This window comes from Chelonia mydas, chromosome 2, assembly GCF_015237465.2.
Source record: "Chelonia mydas isolate rCheMyd1 chromosome 2, rCheMyd1.pri.v2, whole genome shotgun sequence".
In the NCBI taxonomy this organism is placed as follows: Eukaryota; Metazoa; Chordata; order Testudines; family Cheloniidae; genus Chelonia; species Chelonia mydas.
The window spans coordinates 90,401,234-90,419,775 of NC_057850.1; the positions used below are offsets into that span (position 1 = coordinate 90,401,234).

At 39.8% G+C, this 18,542-nt stretch overlaps 1 long non-coding RNA gene across 1 annotated transcript; it reads left to right on the forward strand.

The window, feature by feature from the left end:
* Positions 1 to 425: 425 nt before the first annotated feature.
* On the forward strand, positions 426 to 15,528 carry LOC119565500. Its single transcript, XR_005224172.2, has 3 exons — positions 426 to 673; positions 8,090 to 8,146; positions 14,025 to 15,528. It is a non-coding gene; the product is annotated as an uncharacterized LOC119565500 (long non-coding RNA).
* The last annotated feature ends 3,014 nt before the right edge of the window (positions 15,529 to 18,542 follow it).

Here is an 18,542-nt window from a genome sequence, read left to right on the forward strand (position 1 = left end):
CATTATAAAAGAAGCATCCAGAACTACTGTAGAACATAATGAAAAGGAAAAAATGAAGCATATTGGAACAGACTGTTTCACAGAACAGATGCCCTCACGTTCACTAAATGGCTTTCGTTTTGTGGATTCTGCCCTCCCTCCCCCCGTCATTTTCTTTTCCTTTCTGCTGGTTTTAAAAGAGATTCTAAATTCTGAAAGATAGTTACATTTAAAAACCACTCATCTTGACTGACACAGGAAATCCTTCCATTAACTGCTAAACCCTATCAGATTAATGATATAGTTCCCATGTGTGAAATTCACACTCTGATAAAATAAACGTGTGCTTTAACTAGGGAGTTTTAAGGACTGAGGCAATTCTGAGAAAAAAATTCTCTCACAGATCATTTGTTTTTGTGGTAAACAATTATTTACTCCAGCACTAATTTTATACCTGGATGACATTTTTGGGATGAGGATAATTAGTTATTTCTCAAGGAAGTATGCATCAAGGCATACCACATTTCCTGGACAATTACTCAGACAAACCTGCCATTGATTTCAGAGGGAGTTTTCCCTGAATAAAGACTTCAGGATGGAGCCATAAAAATACTTATTTGATAGTCTGATTATGCTGTGAGGAAAATGTGGTATCAAAAGACACCGGAACTTGAATATTCAAGTGGAATATAAGGTAAAGTACTATTCTCTTTGGTTCTTAACAAAATTGTTTGCTTTTTGTTCAAATACCAATCTATAGTTGTCATAATCATAAGGGTAGCCTAAAATTCCTCCTAACCTGTAAGGGGTTAAGAAGCTCAAATAACCTGATTGGCACCTGACCAAAGGAACCAATGGGGACAAAAGATACTTTCAAATCTGGGGTGGCTGGGTGGGGTGAGAGGAGAGGCTTTGTTTTGGGTTCTTTGTTTCTGTGTTCATTCACTCTTGGGACAAAGAGGGACCGGACATCAATTCATGTCCTCCAAACCATTCTGAACCAGTCTCTCATATTACAGAAATTGTACGTATAGCCAGGCAAGGCGTATTAGTTTATCTTTGTTTTCTCAACTTGTGAATTTTTCCTTGGCTGGAGGGAGGTTTATCCCTGTTTTGTTGTAACTTTGAACTAAGGCTAGAGGGGGTTCCTCTGGGTTTTGTGCATCTTTTGTTACCCTGTAAAGTTATCTTCCAACCTGATTTTACAGAGGGGATTTTTATCTTTTCTTTTTTTTTTTCAAATCAAATTCTTCTTTTAAGAACTGATTGATTTTTTTTCAGTGTCCAGGGATTTGGGTCTGTGTTCACTTTGTAACCAATTGGTTAGGATATTATTCTCAAGCCTCCCCAGGAAAGGGGGTGTAAGGGCTTGGGGGGATGTTTTGAGGGAACAGGAACTCCAAGTGGATCCTTTCCCTGATTCTTTGTCTAAATCACTTGGTGGTGGCAGCATACTGTTCAAGGACAAGGTGGAATTTGTGCCTTGGGAAAGTTTTTAACCTAAGATGATAAAAATAAGCTTAGGGGGTCTTGCATGTGGGTCCCCACATCTGTACCCCAGAATTCAGAGTAGGGAAGGAACCCTGAGAATAGTACTTACTCCATTTTTTCATTTGGTTATTTAATCAGAATGTATAATGTATATAATCAACATACTTAATATTTTTGCACATTAACTGATAGCGGTCACTTAACCCAAAAAGAAAAATTTCCAGCAGGTTACATCTTTGAATTGCTCTTAGGCTCACATTCAGTACTATGGATTAAATTCTACAGATTATAACCTGTACTTTAATCATTCATCAGAATTACTCCCTAATAAGAAGTATATGAAAAAAGATAATCCATATTAAGTAAAATATTAAGTAAAATATTAAGTAAAATCAGTAATGTAACTACATTGACCCACTAACTTATTTTCTATTCAAATAAATAGATTAGCTTTTGTTAATTTACATGATACAATTTATTGATTTACTTTTATTCTAAATATTTCTGGTCACTCATTATGAAAGAACCTGGAAAATAAAACTTTTTGTGCACTATAAATTAAATATATAGATTGTACGATTAAAATCAGTTTTTATATTCTCCATCCCACATAATATATTTACATTGTTGACATTAACATGAAGTGTCACAATAAATCAAATATTATTGTTAGAATCGTAACTGTTTCCCATAACTGCTTTGTAAATGAAGTATCCAAGTCACACTTAGTACAGGTCTTGTCTTTTACTGTAATAAAGTAGAGCATAAAGCATAAAGCTTTCATGATTTATTGCCAACCAAGATCTGCATTTCTGCTGTTCCAAACTCCCATATACATTAAAAAAATAATTCAGGGAGTCATTGAGAAATAGGTGTTTACATGCGAGATGGACAAAGCCAAAAAGTTTGGATCTGGATTTCAACACTCCCGTAACATTTGGGAGTGTTTAGTTCCAAGATTTTGATTTGTCTGTTATACAATCAGGACCAGCTATGAGTATCAGAGTCCCTCAGAGTCTGGAGTTTTGGCAGGGACCTCTTCTTGAATTTACATACATTTCCCTCTTGATAACCATCATCCAAAACTGATGTGTATCATAAGAGATCCTCATTTTACAAACTGACAACTAATGAAATTACTGTACTACTAAATAAGATGCAAGTCTTTAAAAAAAATACTCATTTAAAAACCCAAACTGTTTTATCATTTTAGATGGCAATCTAATTAGACACTTCCATATGCAGTAGAATAAATTTAACCTGAACCTGAAAAGTATTGCACATGTGACATCTGTGTTAATTACACTCTGACAATTATTCAGTTAGTAAACAGGAGAAAGCAAATTAGTTAAGAAGAAGCATGAAATGAATTGCATTTAGTGAATGTCACTGAAAATAAAGTATTTCAAATCAGATGCAAGTACAATATATAATACTATATTATAAACATATTGTAGTTGGATACTTAAGAGATCAAGTCTCTCATAAGACATGAACAGTTTTATTTTTCCATAACGAATGATTGATTACATATTTATCATGAAAGCCAAATACGTCTGGTGTTCACCAGTGAATATATATTACCCCTTTTGACCCGAGTAGTCAAGCCAAAATTCAGGATCATGCAAATGTTTCCAACTGGGAGGAGGAATTGATGGAGTCTGATATCTTTGATGCAATCTCATTTATTTACAAGGAATGTACAAAGTCATGTTTCCCCAAACACAGGAAGAACCAAAATAACAGGAAATAGTTTCTTTGCTTGCAGCCACAAGCCTCTTTCACCTGTGCATCTCTTTTGCCCCTTCCCAGGCTGTTTGTGTCTCTCTCATGCATACACACACCCTTATCCAAAGACAATATCCTGTGGAGTCCTCTGCCCATGTAGACCAAATTCCTGGGCAGGTTTTCAGACCCCATTTGTCTTAGATGGGGGGCTGCTTAGCTGTCTCTTAATTGGGTATAGCTCACACCCAACAATTTAAATGAGGTATAACCCACTCCACAACAACAATACAATATAATGATGATCTAAGAAGGAAGTCACATGGTGTGGAGCCTCAGATTTCACTTAACCTGGGTTTCACTGTCAGTGAGGAACTATGTTGTATCTATGATGAGTTTTTTGGACCTATCTCCTAAACTTGGACAATCTAGTAATGTTTGGAAAGTAACTGATTTCATATGTCATGTTTTTATATATATTATTCACACACACATTATGTAAAAATATGTTAAAAGAACACTACGGTTTCAAAATCAAGCCCTGAAAAATTGGGACATGTCAGAATTAATGCCAGCAGCGGTAGCTATGAGAGCATAGGAAAAAGTCTCCCATCCCTTAGGCCCATTGTTTGGTGCCACACCAGCCTGGATGACCAATTGCAGGGGAAAGTAATGCTATGAGATTTTTTGTAGGCTTAGTACTTGGCGAAATGTGAGTGAATGTTCACAGTTATAGTAGAAAGGCATATCTGTGATGCCAGGGCTTTCCCCCTGCCAAATTTCAAGTCTGTTCTCCAAAGCATGGAAGCACTAAAGCTTCTCAGCAAAATAGTTGTAAGATTTTTTTTCCAACATGGACAATTTTTTAAATCTCATTTCAGCCCAAACAGTTTAAGTTTAGCGATTATAAGCAACTGAAAATAGGGTTTTATAATGGGAAGTATGGGGCAACCTTAACTTTAGGGGGCACAACCAGCTCCATTTGTATTACACCTCCATTTATGAAATTATCTCCTGCTTCTCGACTAAAGCTGCAACTCTTGTGACTTCCTGCCTGTAGCTGTCCTCAGGACTCTCTTTTTAATGAGAGCTTAAGCTACATTAATTTTTGGTGAGCAGGAACAATGTGCATGCCCCAGCCTGGCTGCTCCTCATGCTCAGTGGCTGGGTGGAGAGGAGGGGACAGTTGACTTAGTCCACACTCCTGCCCCAGCAACCATCTTTGTGCCAAGGGGAGATTGTCATGGGGAGGGGATGACTAAGGGACAGAATGTGGCAAGGAAAACTCTATAGACAGAGTGTATAAAACAACAGAAGCAATACAATTTAAAAAACCCTCAAAACATTCATAAAATAGTTTCTCTCTGACCTATGGGTCACATATACTCATGGTGATGTGGTACAAAATGTTTTATTGGCACTCCCCAACATAACTGAGAAGCTGGGAGGAAGGTAAGGAAAAGACAATGGCTTCCCCATTCCCAGAACTTGGGGGAAGGCTGGAGTAGGAAAGCATCAAACTGCCATGTTCCTAGCAGCCAGGACACAGAGGGGGTGGAGTTTCCACCCTCACGTCCAGAAAGACTATTTGAAATTAGGCAAGGAATTCTGGGAAGTGGACTCATGGTTGAAATTTGGATTGGATCGTGGGAGAACCACGACTCTAAGACCCACTAGGAAATTAATCTGTTTTGTACCAGGTGAGAACATTAAAAGAAATGTGACTTGTAGTGCATATTTCCTAGTCAATTACCATTTCTTCCAGCGAGCAGGCTCCTTGTGAAATGGGCCCTTATTTATGCAAATTGGTTTAAAATGAGAATGTTTAACTAAAGGATTTGATCCTTATAGAATATGTTATAAATGTGCATCCAGACAGGGTATGACTCTTGCTCCTTGTTCATGAACTTACTGTTTTTATTGTCTGAAAAAAAAAGTTACACTATGTGTCTATAACTACAATGAAAATATTTAGATGAATGGTATTTTTGATTGTTTGGCTATCCCTAGTACATCTAATAAGGGTTATACCACTGAGAGGCAGTGCTGTCTGATAGATATAGCACTGGACTGGGACTTAGGAGCTGCAGGGCCCAGTCCTGGCTCTACCATTTTCCTGCTGGGTGACCTTAGGAAAGTCACATCAGTTTCTCCATCTGAAAATGGCGATGATACTGTTTCCTCTGTAAAGCACTTTGAGGAAAAGCACAGCATATGAACTATATACTATTATTATTCAGTGCTAATATTAGTGGTATTCTTGCCCTTAATTATGCTGGGGAAAGTATTAGATCACCACTTTAAGCTTTCACCATAGATATTTTGGTTTCCAGACTGCATCAAAGTTAAGGGTGAAAGATTATGACTATTAATGAAAACAATTTTACCCCTTTTGTATTTCTTGAAAAATTCTTGGTCTGAAATTTTTGATGATTAGACCTTTGCCTCAATCCACAAGAGTCCTTTATCTCCCTAAAAAAATCCAAGTTAATCAGACAAACATAATGTTGGGACTATAGGACTTAAAAACATTGCTGGCTTCACTGTTTTTGAAAAAAAAAAAAAAGCTCTAACCTTTTTTGTGTATATGTAACTCAGAAATGGTTGGCTGTAAAATGTCAACCTGTCCTGCATCTAATCCTTTGAGAGACCTATTGCATAGGGCATGTTTGAATAGATTTGGTTAAGAAATACAAAAATTAAATTTTGAATCTCTTAACATTCAATTATGCTTGTACTATGCTGAAGGAAATTTCAAGGAGATTGCAAGTTCCTTTGGAATGCTAATGAACCAGCTGTGGAAGCATGAATTAACTATTACAGTGTTGATTTGCAGGAAGGAACTGATTTGTAAACTTGTTCAGAGATCTTGAAGTATTTGAGGAGTCACTTGGAAGTGACTTTACAGTGAAAGTGGCAAGACCCATTTACATGACCAACTTTTGACATCAGCTGTCTCAGCACTCCTGTTACGGACCTGAAAATTTTGCTGACAGACAGTAACATTTCCAAGAGTATTTACAAGCCTAAAGGACTCAAAAATATATTTTTTGCATCTTTTTCAGAGATTTAAACTTTTCCCTACTTCATAATGTCAAACATTTTGCTGTAAAAAGTTCAAGACACTCCTCTACACTAGTCCACAATGAACATTTGTGCCTCAGTTTGGTCTGACAAACTTCATTTTCCAAATCAACAAGTTATTCATGGGCAAAATTGTTAATGTTAGAATCTGCCAATTCCATGCAGTATGAGAGAAGGAAAATACAATTGGCAGTAACTGGAGAAGTTGCATAGTCCTGAAGCAGCAGCAACAAAATTTGAAGCCAGCGTGGATGGGATTTTTTTAAAGCGTTTTCCTAACTCTACAGTTATCGAAGCCAGTAAAACTCTCACTGACTTCTATGGAAGCAGGATTAGACCAATGCTGAGTACGCTGGAAAATCCCCCTCCCCAAAGCTTAATTCTTGAAATCCAGGGTGCACAGCAAAAAGGATCAATCAGCTTTCTACTACAGTTCCAACTGTCTGGTAAGGACTTACGATCTATCTCACTATTCCTGACTGGGAGCAGGAGAGTGAGTTTGTGTGTGTGTGTTTTGGGTGGGGGGGGGACCTAGATTTGTGCTGGAAATGGCCCACCTTGATTATCATACACATTGTAAAGAGAGTGGTCACTTTGGATGGGCTATTACCAGCAGGAGAGTGAGTTTGTGTGTGCGGGGGCGGAGGGTGAGAAAACCTGGATTTGTGCTGGAAATGGCCCAACTTGATTATCATACACATTGTAAGGAGAGTGATCACTTTAGATAAGCTATTACCAGCAGGAGAGTGGGATGGGAGGAGGTATTGTTTCATGGTCTCTGTGTATATAATGTCTTCTGCAGTTTCCACAGTATGCATCCGATGAAGTGAGCTGTAGCTCACGAAAGCTTATGCTCAAATAAATTGGTTAGTCTCTAAGGTGCCACAAGTACTCCTTTTCTTTTTACACCTGACTGTAGGTGGTTGAACAATGGTAATCTCTTCCCGAGAAAAATGTCATGTTTGGGGGGAAAAATTGTCCCAAATCAGAATGAATAGTCAAAAACATGATTTTTTTTGTAAGAAGGATTTCATTAAAACATTCAGTTTCAGGATAACCAATGTGGAGTTTTTTGGTTTGCTGACTGCTTGTTTGGGGAGCTCTGCCTTCAGGGGAGCCATCATTTCAAATTTTGCATTAAAAAAAAATCAAAATTTTGACACAATCGAAATTTTCCCATGGAAGCTTTTGTGAAAAAGGCATTATTCTGAAAATTATTCTGAGGGAAAACTCTCAACCTGTTTGACTCCTGACCTTCCTCCAGCCAATGCCCTATTTTAGCCCTTCTCTCTGACATCCCTCCTGGATGGTTCATGGTCAGCTTTAACTTAACATGGCCAAAACTAAGTTCCTGATCTTCTGTTTTACAAACTTCTCCACTTCCGCCGTTCTCTCTCCCTGTTGACAATACCATCCCTTCCTATCTCTGGGGGCATCTTTGGCTTTTCCCTCTGTCCTACCCCACACATCCAGGATCGATAAAAATCTCACTACTTCTTCTGCCAAAATATGCCTAAGAGCTGATGTTCTCTCTCACTCTGTCTCTCTACTCTACTCAAACCCTTTTTCAGGCCCTTTTTGATTACTGTAACCTCCTCCTCTTTGGGCCCCCAACCCCCACAGTACCCTGCTGCAGTCTATACAAAACACAGTTCCCTTTCTCCACCTGGCTGCAATTTTGTGCATGTGGAAGGTGATGCGGAGGGGACAGTCCTGATGTGCTGAGTGGATGCTGACGCTCAAGTTATGAGGTAGCCATGCTGTAATATCCTCTTCACTAAATTACACATTTATGTTTTCCCTTTTTCAGATCTCAGGATTGTGGAAGATGGAATTAAGGTAACTGCCATGGCAACATCTAATAAAGGTAAATGCATTGTGAGTATGTCACTTTCAGATACCCTTTGGGACCAAAAAACATTTTTGTATATGCATTAAAAACTTTTATTTGTATTGTCGTTTGCATTATATCTTAGTGGGCTTTGCTGATTTATAAGCCTGGGGAGTGAAAGGGGGACAGAACCAGCTCTTTTCCTTTTCTAACTAATATAATTCATTACAAAAAGTTGGAGTCTAAAACAACATTTTATGCCAGACTCTACATTCTTGAAAGTGTGGGTTTACAATGAAAACACCAACAGATGCCAAATGGGAAAGAGCACAGTAGGTGTTGTTATGATATCAGATGGTAGGAAGGATAACTCACTTTTTAAATTTTCTGTCAGCACCCACAGTGTACGGTAAAATAAGAGAAAGACGGCAATCGTTGCACCTATTTGTTTCAACACAGCATTCTGAAGTTTCACACGGTGAGAACCATGAGTGCTCGCTATATCTTAAATAGAAATTGGCATTGCCCGGCCTCCAGCAACAAGGGCAGTAGGGGAAAATAAATGTCAGGGTGTCTTTCAATTGCAAGTATTGATTATTTAAAAGGCTAAAGCTCTATCCCTTGTTTAATCTGTACTAAAGGGGAAGGGGAGAAAAATGTTTTACAATTTCTGATGGTAAGTCATAGTCACCTGCCCTCTTCCAGCTGTATTGCAAACAATGCCAATTTATTCAGCAAGATAGTAGCTGGGTCAGAGGCTGGGAGTCCTCTGAAAATTAGGCCCCTTTAAAAATGTTTCAAGTTGGGCACCTAGAAATCAGTCATTTTGGAAAATTTACTCCGAGAGTTTAAAACATAGGTTACTTGAAGCCACAGGTTTTATACGGCAAGAAGGACTTGCTGCCATGTCGCAGGCGTTTGGATTTGTGAATATATGGTAAACATTCTAGGATTCAGAAGATTCACTTGGTCAAGTAGCCACAGAAACATTCCGTTGTTGCTTGTCCACCTGAATAACCCTTTGTTAACAGAGGGATTCCCACAGTGCTCCAGCCAAAGATTATACTCAGTGCACAAACAAACTCACCTCATTTTTGAAGCTTGGCTTAATTAACAAGGTAAACACCACCACAGTATAAGTCAAACTAAGCATTCTCCCACTGGATGATTTCATGGCTTGTTGTGTAGGACCTTTCTGTGCCAGATCCTACTTCCCTGTCCAGTGAGTCATTCCCACATCCTTTACATCCAGGTTGGAATTAGTGAGCTCACCTTCCACGATGAATCAGCAAAAATCAGCCAATAGCTTTACACAGGACATCTTCAATGCCTGTAGACAAATGCAAGGAGTATAGGGAACAAGCAGGATGAACTGGAAGTCACGGTATATGAAGAAAATTATGACTTAATTGGCATTAGAGAGAATTGGTGGGACAACTCCCATGACTGGAGTACCAGCATTGAGGGATATAGCTTATTCCAGAAGGATAGGTATGGGGAAAAGGAGGTGGTGTTGGGCTGTATATCAAGAATGTATCTACACTTGCTCCAAGGTCCAAGAGGAAGTGAGAGACAGACCTACTGAGAGTCTCTGGGTAAGGATAAAAAGGGCAAAGAATAGTAGCAATGTTATGGTGTGTGCGCGGGGTGTCTATTATAGACCACCACATCAGGAAGGGGAAGTGGATGAGTTATTCTACAAGCTGGTAACAAGATTAACTAACACACATGAGCTACTATTAATGGGGGATTTTAACTTCGCTGATATCCTGTTGGAAGACTATTATAGCAAAACATAACATGTTCTGCAAGTTTTTAGCATGTGTAGGAGACAACATTCTGATTCAGAAAGTTGAGGAAACAAGTAGGGGGTCATCTATTTTGGATCTGCTTTGGACCAACAGGGATGAATTAGTTGCAAAAGTGAAGGTGGTCAGGAACTTGGGAGGAAGTGATCATGATCGGATAGAATTCAAGATCTTAAGGAAAGGAGGACATGAGAACAGCAGAACAAGGACACTGGACTTCAAAAAGGCAGATTTCAACCAATTCAGAGAAATAGTAGGCAAGGTCCCATGGAAAGATTAGTTGGGAAGAAAAGGAGTTGAAGGGGGCTGGCAGTTCCTAAAAGATGTAATACTAGAGGTTCAACATCAAGCTATTCCAGTGCAGAGGAAAGATCAGAAGAGCCACAGGAGGCCAATGTGGCTGTACAAGGAGCTTTTTAGCTATCTAAAACCAAAAGGGATACATATAGGAAATGGAAGATGGGGCATGTCACCCAGGAAGTATACATGGGAACAACATGAGAATTTAGGGACAAAATCAGGAGAGTCAAGGCAAAGAATGAGATGCAGCTGGAAAAGAATGTTAGAGAAAAAAGGAAGGGGTTCTTCAAATATATCAGACAAAAAAGAAAGATTAGGGTGGTGTGGGTCTGCTGTTTAGTGGAAAAGGTGAGCTGGTAACGGATGGTGATAAGAAGGCAGAGCTGCTTGATGCCTACTTTGCTTCAGTCTTCTCCGAAAAAATAATGTGTGACCAGACAACTAGAAAAGTTACCATAGACAATAAAGAGGAAGGGATGCAGATCAGGATAAGCAAAGAACACGTCAGAGATCTTCTGACCAATCTGAATGAATTCAAGTCAGCGGGGCCTGAGGTTATTCACCTCATGGTACTGAAGGAATTAGTAAATAAATCTTTGAGTCACACTGGCAATAATATTTGCAAACTCATGGATGATAGGAAAGGTCCCAGTAACTGGAGAAGGGCTAACATAGTGCCCATCTTTAAAAAGGGAGAAAGGAGGAGCCAGAGAACTGTAGACCAGTGAGCCTGACTTTGATACCTAAGAAGCTAATGGAGCAATGTATAAAACATTCCATTTGTGAATTCCTGAAAGATGAAGGAGTAATCACTAGCAGCCAGCATGGATTTACTACGAACAAATCATGCTAAGCCAGCTTGATTTCCTTCTTTGACAGAATAACTGGTTTGGTGGGTAGGGTGAATATGGTGGACATAATATACCTGGACTTCAGCAACGTTTTTGACACAAAAAGAAAAGGAGTACTTGTGGCACCTTAGAGACTAACCAATTTATCTGAGCATGAGCTTTCGTGAGCTACAGCTCACTTCATCGGATGCATACTGTGGAAATTGCAGAATATCATTATTATATACACAGACACCATGAAACAATACCTCCTCCCACCCCACTCTCCTGCTAGTAATAGCTTATCTAAAGTGATCATCAAGATGGGCCATTTCCAGCACAAATCCAGGTTTTCTCACCCTCCGCCCCCCCACGGACAAACTCACTCTCTTGCTGGTAACAGCCCATCCAAAGTGACCACTCTTTTCACAATGTGTATGATAATCAAGGTGGGCCATTTCCTGCAGAAATCCAGGTTCTCTCACCCCCTCACCCCCCTCCCACATGACATTCTGTTAAGTAAGTTGGAGAAATGCAGGCTTCACAGAACTACTATAAAATGGATACATGATTGGTTAAATAACCTCAAACAAAGAGTAACTATTAATGGAATGATGTCAGATTGAAGGGAGATCTCAAGTGGAGTTTCACAGGGACCTGTTCTGGGACTGGTGTTGTTTAACATCTTTATTAATGACCTGGATGTAGGAATAGAAAGCAGACTGATCAAATTTGCAGATGACAAAGCTGGGGCGGGGGGTTGCCAACACTTTGGAAGATAGAGCTAAAATTCAGAGGGATCTTTATAAATTGGAGAACGGGGCTGTAGACAACAAAATGAAATTCAGCAAAGACAAATGTAAGGTGCTAAATGTAGGGAAGAAAAACCAAATGCACAACTACAGAATGGGGGATAACTGGCTTGGCAGCAGCACTGCTGAGAAAGATCTGGGAGTTGTGGTGGATCATTACCTCAACATGAGTCAGCAATGCGATGCTGTTGTAAAAAAAGCAAATGCAATTTTAGGTTGCATTAACAGAGACACAGCATGCAAGTCATGGGAGGTGATAGTACCTCTCTAATCTGCACTGCTTAGCTGGAGCACTATGTCCAGTTTTCGTCACCAATGTATAGAAAGAATGTGGAGAAACTGGAAAGGGTCCTGAGGTGAGCAACAAAGATTATAGAACGGATGGAATGCAAGCCATATCAGCATAGGCTGATATGAAGGAACTGGATATGTTTAGTTTGGAAAAGAGGAGCTATATCTGCCATAAGAAAGATGGCAGAAGAGTTGTTCTCTTTTGCCACAGAGGAAAGGACAAGAGGCATGGGTTCAAATTACAGCATAGTATATTTAGATTAAATCTCAGGAAAAACTTCCTAACTGTAAGAACAATAGGACAGTGGAACAGACTGTCTAGTGAGGTTATGGAAGCTCCTTCACTAGAGGTCTTCAAAAAGAGGCTGGATAGCCATCTGTCTTGGTTTAAACACAACAAATCCTACATCTTGGTAGGGGATTATACTAGATGAGCCTTGCAGTCCCTTCTAACCCTATGATTCTATGAGTCTAACATTTTCCAACGGTGGTCAACAGAAGAATCTGGCCGCCTTGTTGAAACCTTTTAAGAAGTCCTATAACATTTATTAGAGATTTATAACATTAATATTTTTCATACAGCCTACATCATGGGCATTTGTCCATCACTCTATAGAATTTGAATAGTTTTCTAGAATTTCTATAAAACCCAATTGATTTAATCACTATTAAATTTTAGTGGGGTTTTCCAGAAAGGAAAAAAGGTTCAAAATGGAGACCTGCTATTGCTTGAAACATATGCAACCAAGGTTGCTCCCTCAACTATAATACAGTCTAGAAAACTTGATGATAATCTTCTCTATGAAGTCACTTATTTTCTATTCATAGCAATTCCACTGTTGGCCTGCAATTTATTTTCTAATTAGCTTCTTGGCATGTAGGAATGGAAAGCTTCCTTAATTTTATTCAGCATTTGTGTGCGCTTTTCTCCAACAACCTGTTTTTCTTTGTGATTACTTTATTACCCTTGGTCAAAGCATGCCTTCTTGGTTAGTAGCTGGCAAAAATTTTACTGATGCTTAGCCCTTTCATGGTTACCCACAAATACAGTATAAAACTGACAGCTTCTGTGTGGCATTTGGTAGATGTCTGGAAGGACATTTTGTAGACTGACAGGTAAGTAGAGCTGGCTGAGAAATTTTCAGTGAAGTGATTTTTCACTGGAAAATGCCAATTTGTCAAATCTGAAACTTTTCATGGAAATGTATCAGTTTCACCAGGAAGATCTCCCAGATACAGGCTGTGGGATAGAAGGAGTGGAAGAGACAGAGGGAGGCCCACTTTAGAATAATCAATAGCCTGGAGATTAGGGCACTCACCTGAGAGAACCAGGTTTAAGTTTCTGCTCTGCATCAGGCAGAGTATGGTCTTGAACCTGGGTCTCAGGCATCCCACACGAGTGCCCCAACCAGTAGGATTTTGACTTCCTGGGGGTGGCCATTGTTATAGTTTTTTGTGAAAAAAAATTGAAAGGTCTAGTTTCAAATCCCATTTTTTTCCTTCCAAACATTCTTGTTTTCCAGCCAGACCCACATATAATAATACGGCCAAATATAAGACGGGACAACACACTATAAAAAGGGGAAAGCTTGCACATGGCAGACAGACCACAAATGCATTGCAAGAAAGACTATTGCTACTGGCAATTCATTCTGAAAGGTAGATTTACACAGAACAGGTTCTTCTAACAGACTGCAGTCACCGCCCAAACCAGAACATTCATATCAAACAACAACTTTCTTTACTCTGCCCAAGAAATTGGGGGGAACTCCTGCCCCATGTGTTGACCCCACCCCACACAGGGGGGTTGGGCTAATAGGCCACATGCTAGGAGGGGGCTGACCTGACTCACTTTCTCGCTTCCCTTCTCCAGCCTTTGTGATGTGGTGCAGCTCCAGCCTCCCACCACCACTGCTACAGCTACTCTGGCAGCTCCAAGGTGTTCTCAGTACGTTGCCGGCTGTTGATGCTTCGGCGGTGGCAGGACCCTGGCCACAGAACATTTATGTGTATGATGGTTATTTTGGCATGCTGCCAACATGTTCCTGAGAAACATAAGTGAGAGAAGGAAAAGTGGTCATTTTTAATGGTTTCTATCTCAGCAAAAGCTGACTATGATATTTTGGGACAATGAAAAGCTAGAGGGTGTTCTCCCCGCCAAATACCAAAGGTATGTAAAGAATAGCTCAAAGAAAATAATATCTTATGGATATTATAATGGAAAGTGTTAGGCAACTTAAATGTAGGGGTTGTTATCAGCTCCACCTATATGAAAAAAAGAAAAAAAAGGAAAGCAAAAATGTATTACAGTAATGTAATGTATTACCTTGTAAGACTCCCCTTGCTTGAAAACATCTCTCCCTGAGTCACAGTCCATCATATTTAATCTGCAGCTGAATGGGTGCAGCAGTACCTAGGAGTCTCACTGGCTAAAGTTTTCAAAAGTGCCTAAGTCCCATTTTCAAAAGTGAGTCACTTAGGTCCCTTTGGAAATTGTATCCACTGAAGTCAATGTGGCTCTGCGTGGGCACAGAGATCTTCCTGATGATTTCAGGGTTGGGATCCTAGATTGTCAATTCCTTGGAACAATTCTTATTTTTTCCCTGTAGTGTAAAGTACCATGCCTACCTATGGTTCCACATATTTAAATATTTAAATTATAACACCAATTCAGAATTTGGTATACGAATAGGAGATTAAGCCACTATCTGAAAAGCAGTTTATGAAAAGTGTACTGTACCTGACTTTTTATTAGCAGATAAGTTGTGAGTCCATCTCTTACCCTTGAGACAACAGGTTTTATTTGGCCATTCTCAGAGATTCGTATTTTATGATATATTTGGAGGACACTACATTATGCAATGTGTTTGAGCATTACAGAGTCACAAAACATTTACAGAGTCATAACTGATCAAATAATCCTGTAAACCTCACACCTGCTTGATGAATCCAATGCTGCTAAGCAAGAGAACCAATAGTCGACTGCAAGAACCTTAGTTGGGTACAAAAAAATAATCCACTAAATTAACTTGGATTTCTTTTCAAAACCAGTTAATCGTCTGTGAAAAAAAGCATCGTGAGTTTCAGCAACAGCTGACATGTCAGTGCAAAGCTTATAAGCATGTAAAGACCAGAGTAAATGCTTGTTAAATGTAAACTCTTTGTTCTCAGAAGATAATTATTTACTCAAGATATTGTAAGGCTGTGTCTCTGTAGGCACCATGATACTAGCCTGTTCTGCTAGTAATATATTTCCTAATGGACCCCACTCCTAGCAACTGCTCCCCAAAATAGGTTCCACTCCCAGTCCTGCAGCTTTGAAAACTTGCAGGGAAACCCACAGTTCTGCATTTAGATCCTGCCTCTGCAACATGCACTGCCCCATGGGTGTAGTGCCCAGTGCACCAACGGTGCTCCCCTTTGTCATACACCTTGGCTTTATCAAGTAACATGGATGATGGTGGTAGATATACCCTATTAATTCCTGGTGCCAAAAGATATATGACTAATTGCTGAACTCTCTGTGCACAGGATGATCCCCCCGTGTTGTTAGAGGTTCATTCTCCACCACCACATTCTGACAGGATCAAGCTATTTATGGAGCATATTCACCAAGGGCCTGATCGAACACCCACTGACATCCGTGAAAGGGGGTCTCATTGATTTCAGTAGGTGCTAGATCAAGTCCCAAGTCCTCCAGGGTATACCCCCTTTATAGTTTTGGCCCATACCCCAGGTTGTGGCTACCTAGTGATGTAGTATGATCTCATGGAACTGCTTTTCCTCTCTTTCCCCCTGTCATTTACTGGCTTTTTTAACAGAAGAAATGTGGAATATATGTACAAGTCTTGGATCATTGTTTAATAAAGGAGTAGGTGCTTTATAGTATTGTTCTTACACATAGCTTGTCCTTTCTTCTCTCTCTCCCCTCCTCTGCACCCACACTTAAAGAGGATATTTATCTGTATAAGTACTCATTTTTTCTTTTTGAATTGTGTACAGTACACTGACTCATACGTAAAAGATCCATGGCAAACTCACATTAGGCACACATCTTATTATAAACTGGGCCCTTGCTTTTAAATTTAGCATTCAGCTGTGTTGTATATCGATAGAGCAACAATTGCAAATCAAGTCCAAATCTGAGACAGGATGACATTTCTGGTTAATTGTATAAGGAGCTCCATGAAGATCTGGGTACTACAAAGAGGAAGATAATGCCATGAAAGAAAGAAGCAGCAGCATTACTGCAGCACATGAGAAGGGTTTCTACAGAAGAGAACAAAACAATCTCAATATATTTATTGTGAATGAACACAATATGAATATTATGAAGATGAAATAATATTCAAATGCCAGGGTGAAAACGAGATCACTTTCAGTGATTTGAGATCCCTGTATAATCCCTGGATTGTAAATAAGGGAGTGTTTTTTAAAATTAAACTCCCTTTGGGAAACTGCCAAGAATTGTGTGTGTATATCTATATCTATCTATCTACCTATCTATCTATCTAAAATAAGTAAAAGGAAAGACTGAATAATTTTAAAGCTTTAAAGGTTATTTTTCTACCCAAAATAGCTAAATCACATCAGTCTACAAGATAAAGTGGGTGAATAGAAAGAACTTTCATTAACATGTATTTCAAAGCCTTATTTGTGTGCATTATAATTAAAATATGTTTAAATAACTTTAATGTTGGGACAGTAACAAGCAACACTAGAGAGTTTCAAAGTTAAGGCTAACACTTTGTTTTAATTTTGTTTTGAATACAAATCTTGCAGCTCATTAAAAAGAGGTATGATAGTCCAGCATAGAGCAGAACAGGCCTGATTGAAGTCAATGGAAAGACTTCCATTAAATTAGGTGGACTTTGGACCATGTTCAAGATTCCCCAAAATACCTCTACCCAGTACATACCAGTCCTAACTAGTAGATGCTTTTTTTTACAGCCATAATCCTTCTACAACTGGAGGCCACAGCCACGGTTTAAACCAGTGGAAGTCTGCAGAGGTATGGGTAAATTTAGCCTTTTGACTTTCTCTAATCAAATATCCGACAGGCTTGGAACAGGATGGAATGCCAGGAAATAAATATAACTGGTTTTGATTAGTTAATTCATTAACCTCTTTGACCACAGCAACGACTGCAGTTGTTTATCAAATGAGCAAATGTTCAGCCATGTCCGGTTGCTCTCCTGGTGAATAACACAGTGTGCTGTTGAACTCCGATGGCAACAGTGCATCCCTTCCAATCCCAAAGATAGTTGCTATGATGCGGGGCTTTTGGGGTATAGTGGTGAGGGAATTAAAATGAGTGACCAATGTGAGAAGAGACTCAGGAGAAGGGCTAGAGAGACGGGGATCAGACAGACAAACTACTATTCACCAGTTTTTATAGCCTATAATCACTGTCCCCTCCTCCTGCTCTGATCATCTCTCCCCACTCTGAATCCCGCCACTAGCTGCTGTGTCTTACACATCAAGTTCAAGATTCCCATCCTCACCTTGAGGGCTGTGCAAACTCTGCCCGCCTGAAATTTAGCTTTCATATCCTCCTATTCTCTATCTGACTACCTACAGTTTGCCCAAGTGCAGACAGGTGTCATCCCAAAATGCCCCCTGTGCACTGAGATGGACCTGCAGGCAACCTTCCAAAGTTCCCCCCCCGTGCCCCCTCCCCAAAATAACTTGCACTCCCAGAGCCTAAACTAATAGTTTCTGTCTCGTGTGGTCTAATTTATTAACAACGATCCAGATCCCAAAAGAGCCACTTTACCCTTTTCCTGCCCCTTAAATTCAGGGTTTCACAGCCCTCCTTTAAGGATTGTGTCCTTCAATTCCTGACTTCCCTAGTCCAAAGACACACCGCTTGAGTTTAAGGGTTGCATAGACCTCCTTCCTAGGGCTGTGTAGCAGCTCTCCATCTACTCTCCTGACTGCCTCAGAGACTCCCTTTGACGCCCCTACCCAGTCATCTGATCAGTTTCTTAAGCCTTCCCAGACGGGTGTAATAATGTCAAACATCTGTCTGTACTTGGCTGAGAGAAGAACCTTGGCCTGCCCACTCCACAAGGCTCCTGGTCTCTTAAAGAAACAGTAATCTGTGTTTTTTCCCCAATACCTTCTGTTTCCTACGCACTGGGACCAACTTCTTGTCTCCAGATGACTGCTTCAGGGCCTTCATGGGCATATGAAATGGAGTAACTTCCTCCTCTGGCCTTAAGGGGACAGTTCCCCATTACATGAATACATCATGGAAAACATTTTTTTTCTGTTTTTCATAGGGCCTTCTCCTACCCCTTTTACGGCCAAAGGATCCTCTTTTCATGCACTAGTTGACCAGCTTCTCTTCATTAAAATTCCACATTAAAAAGGACATATTCCTTCCATG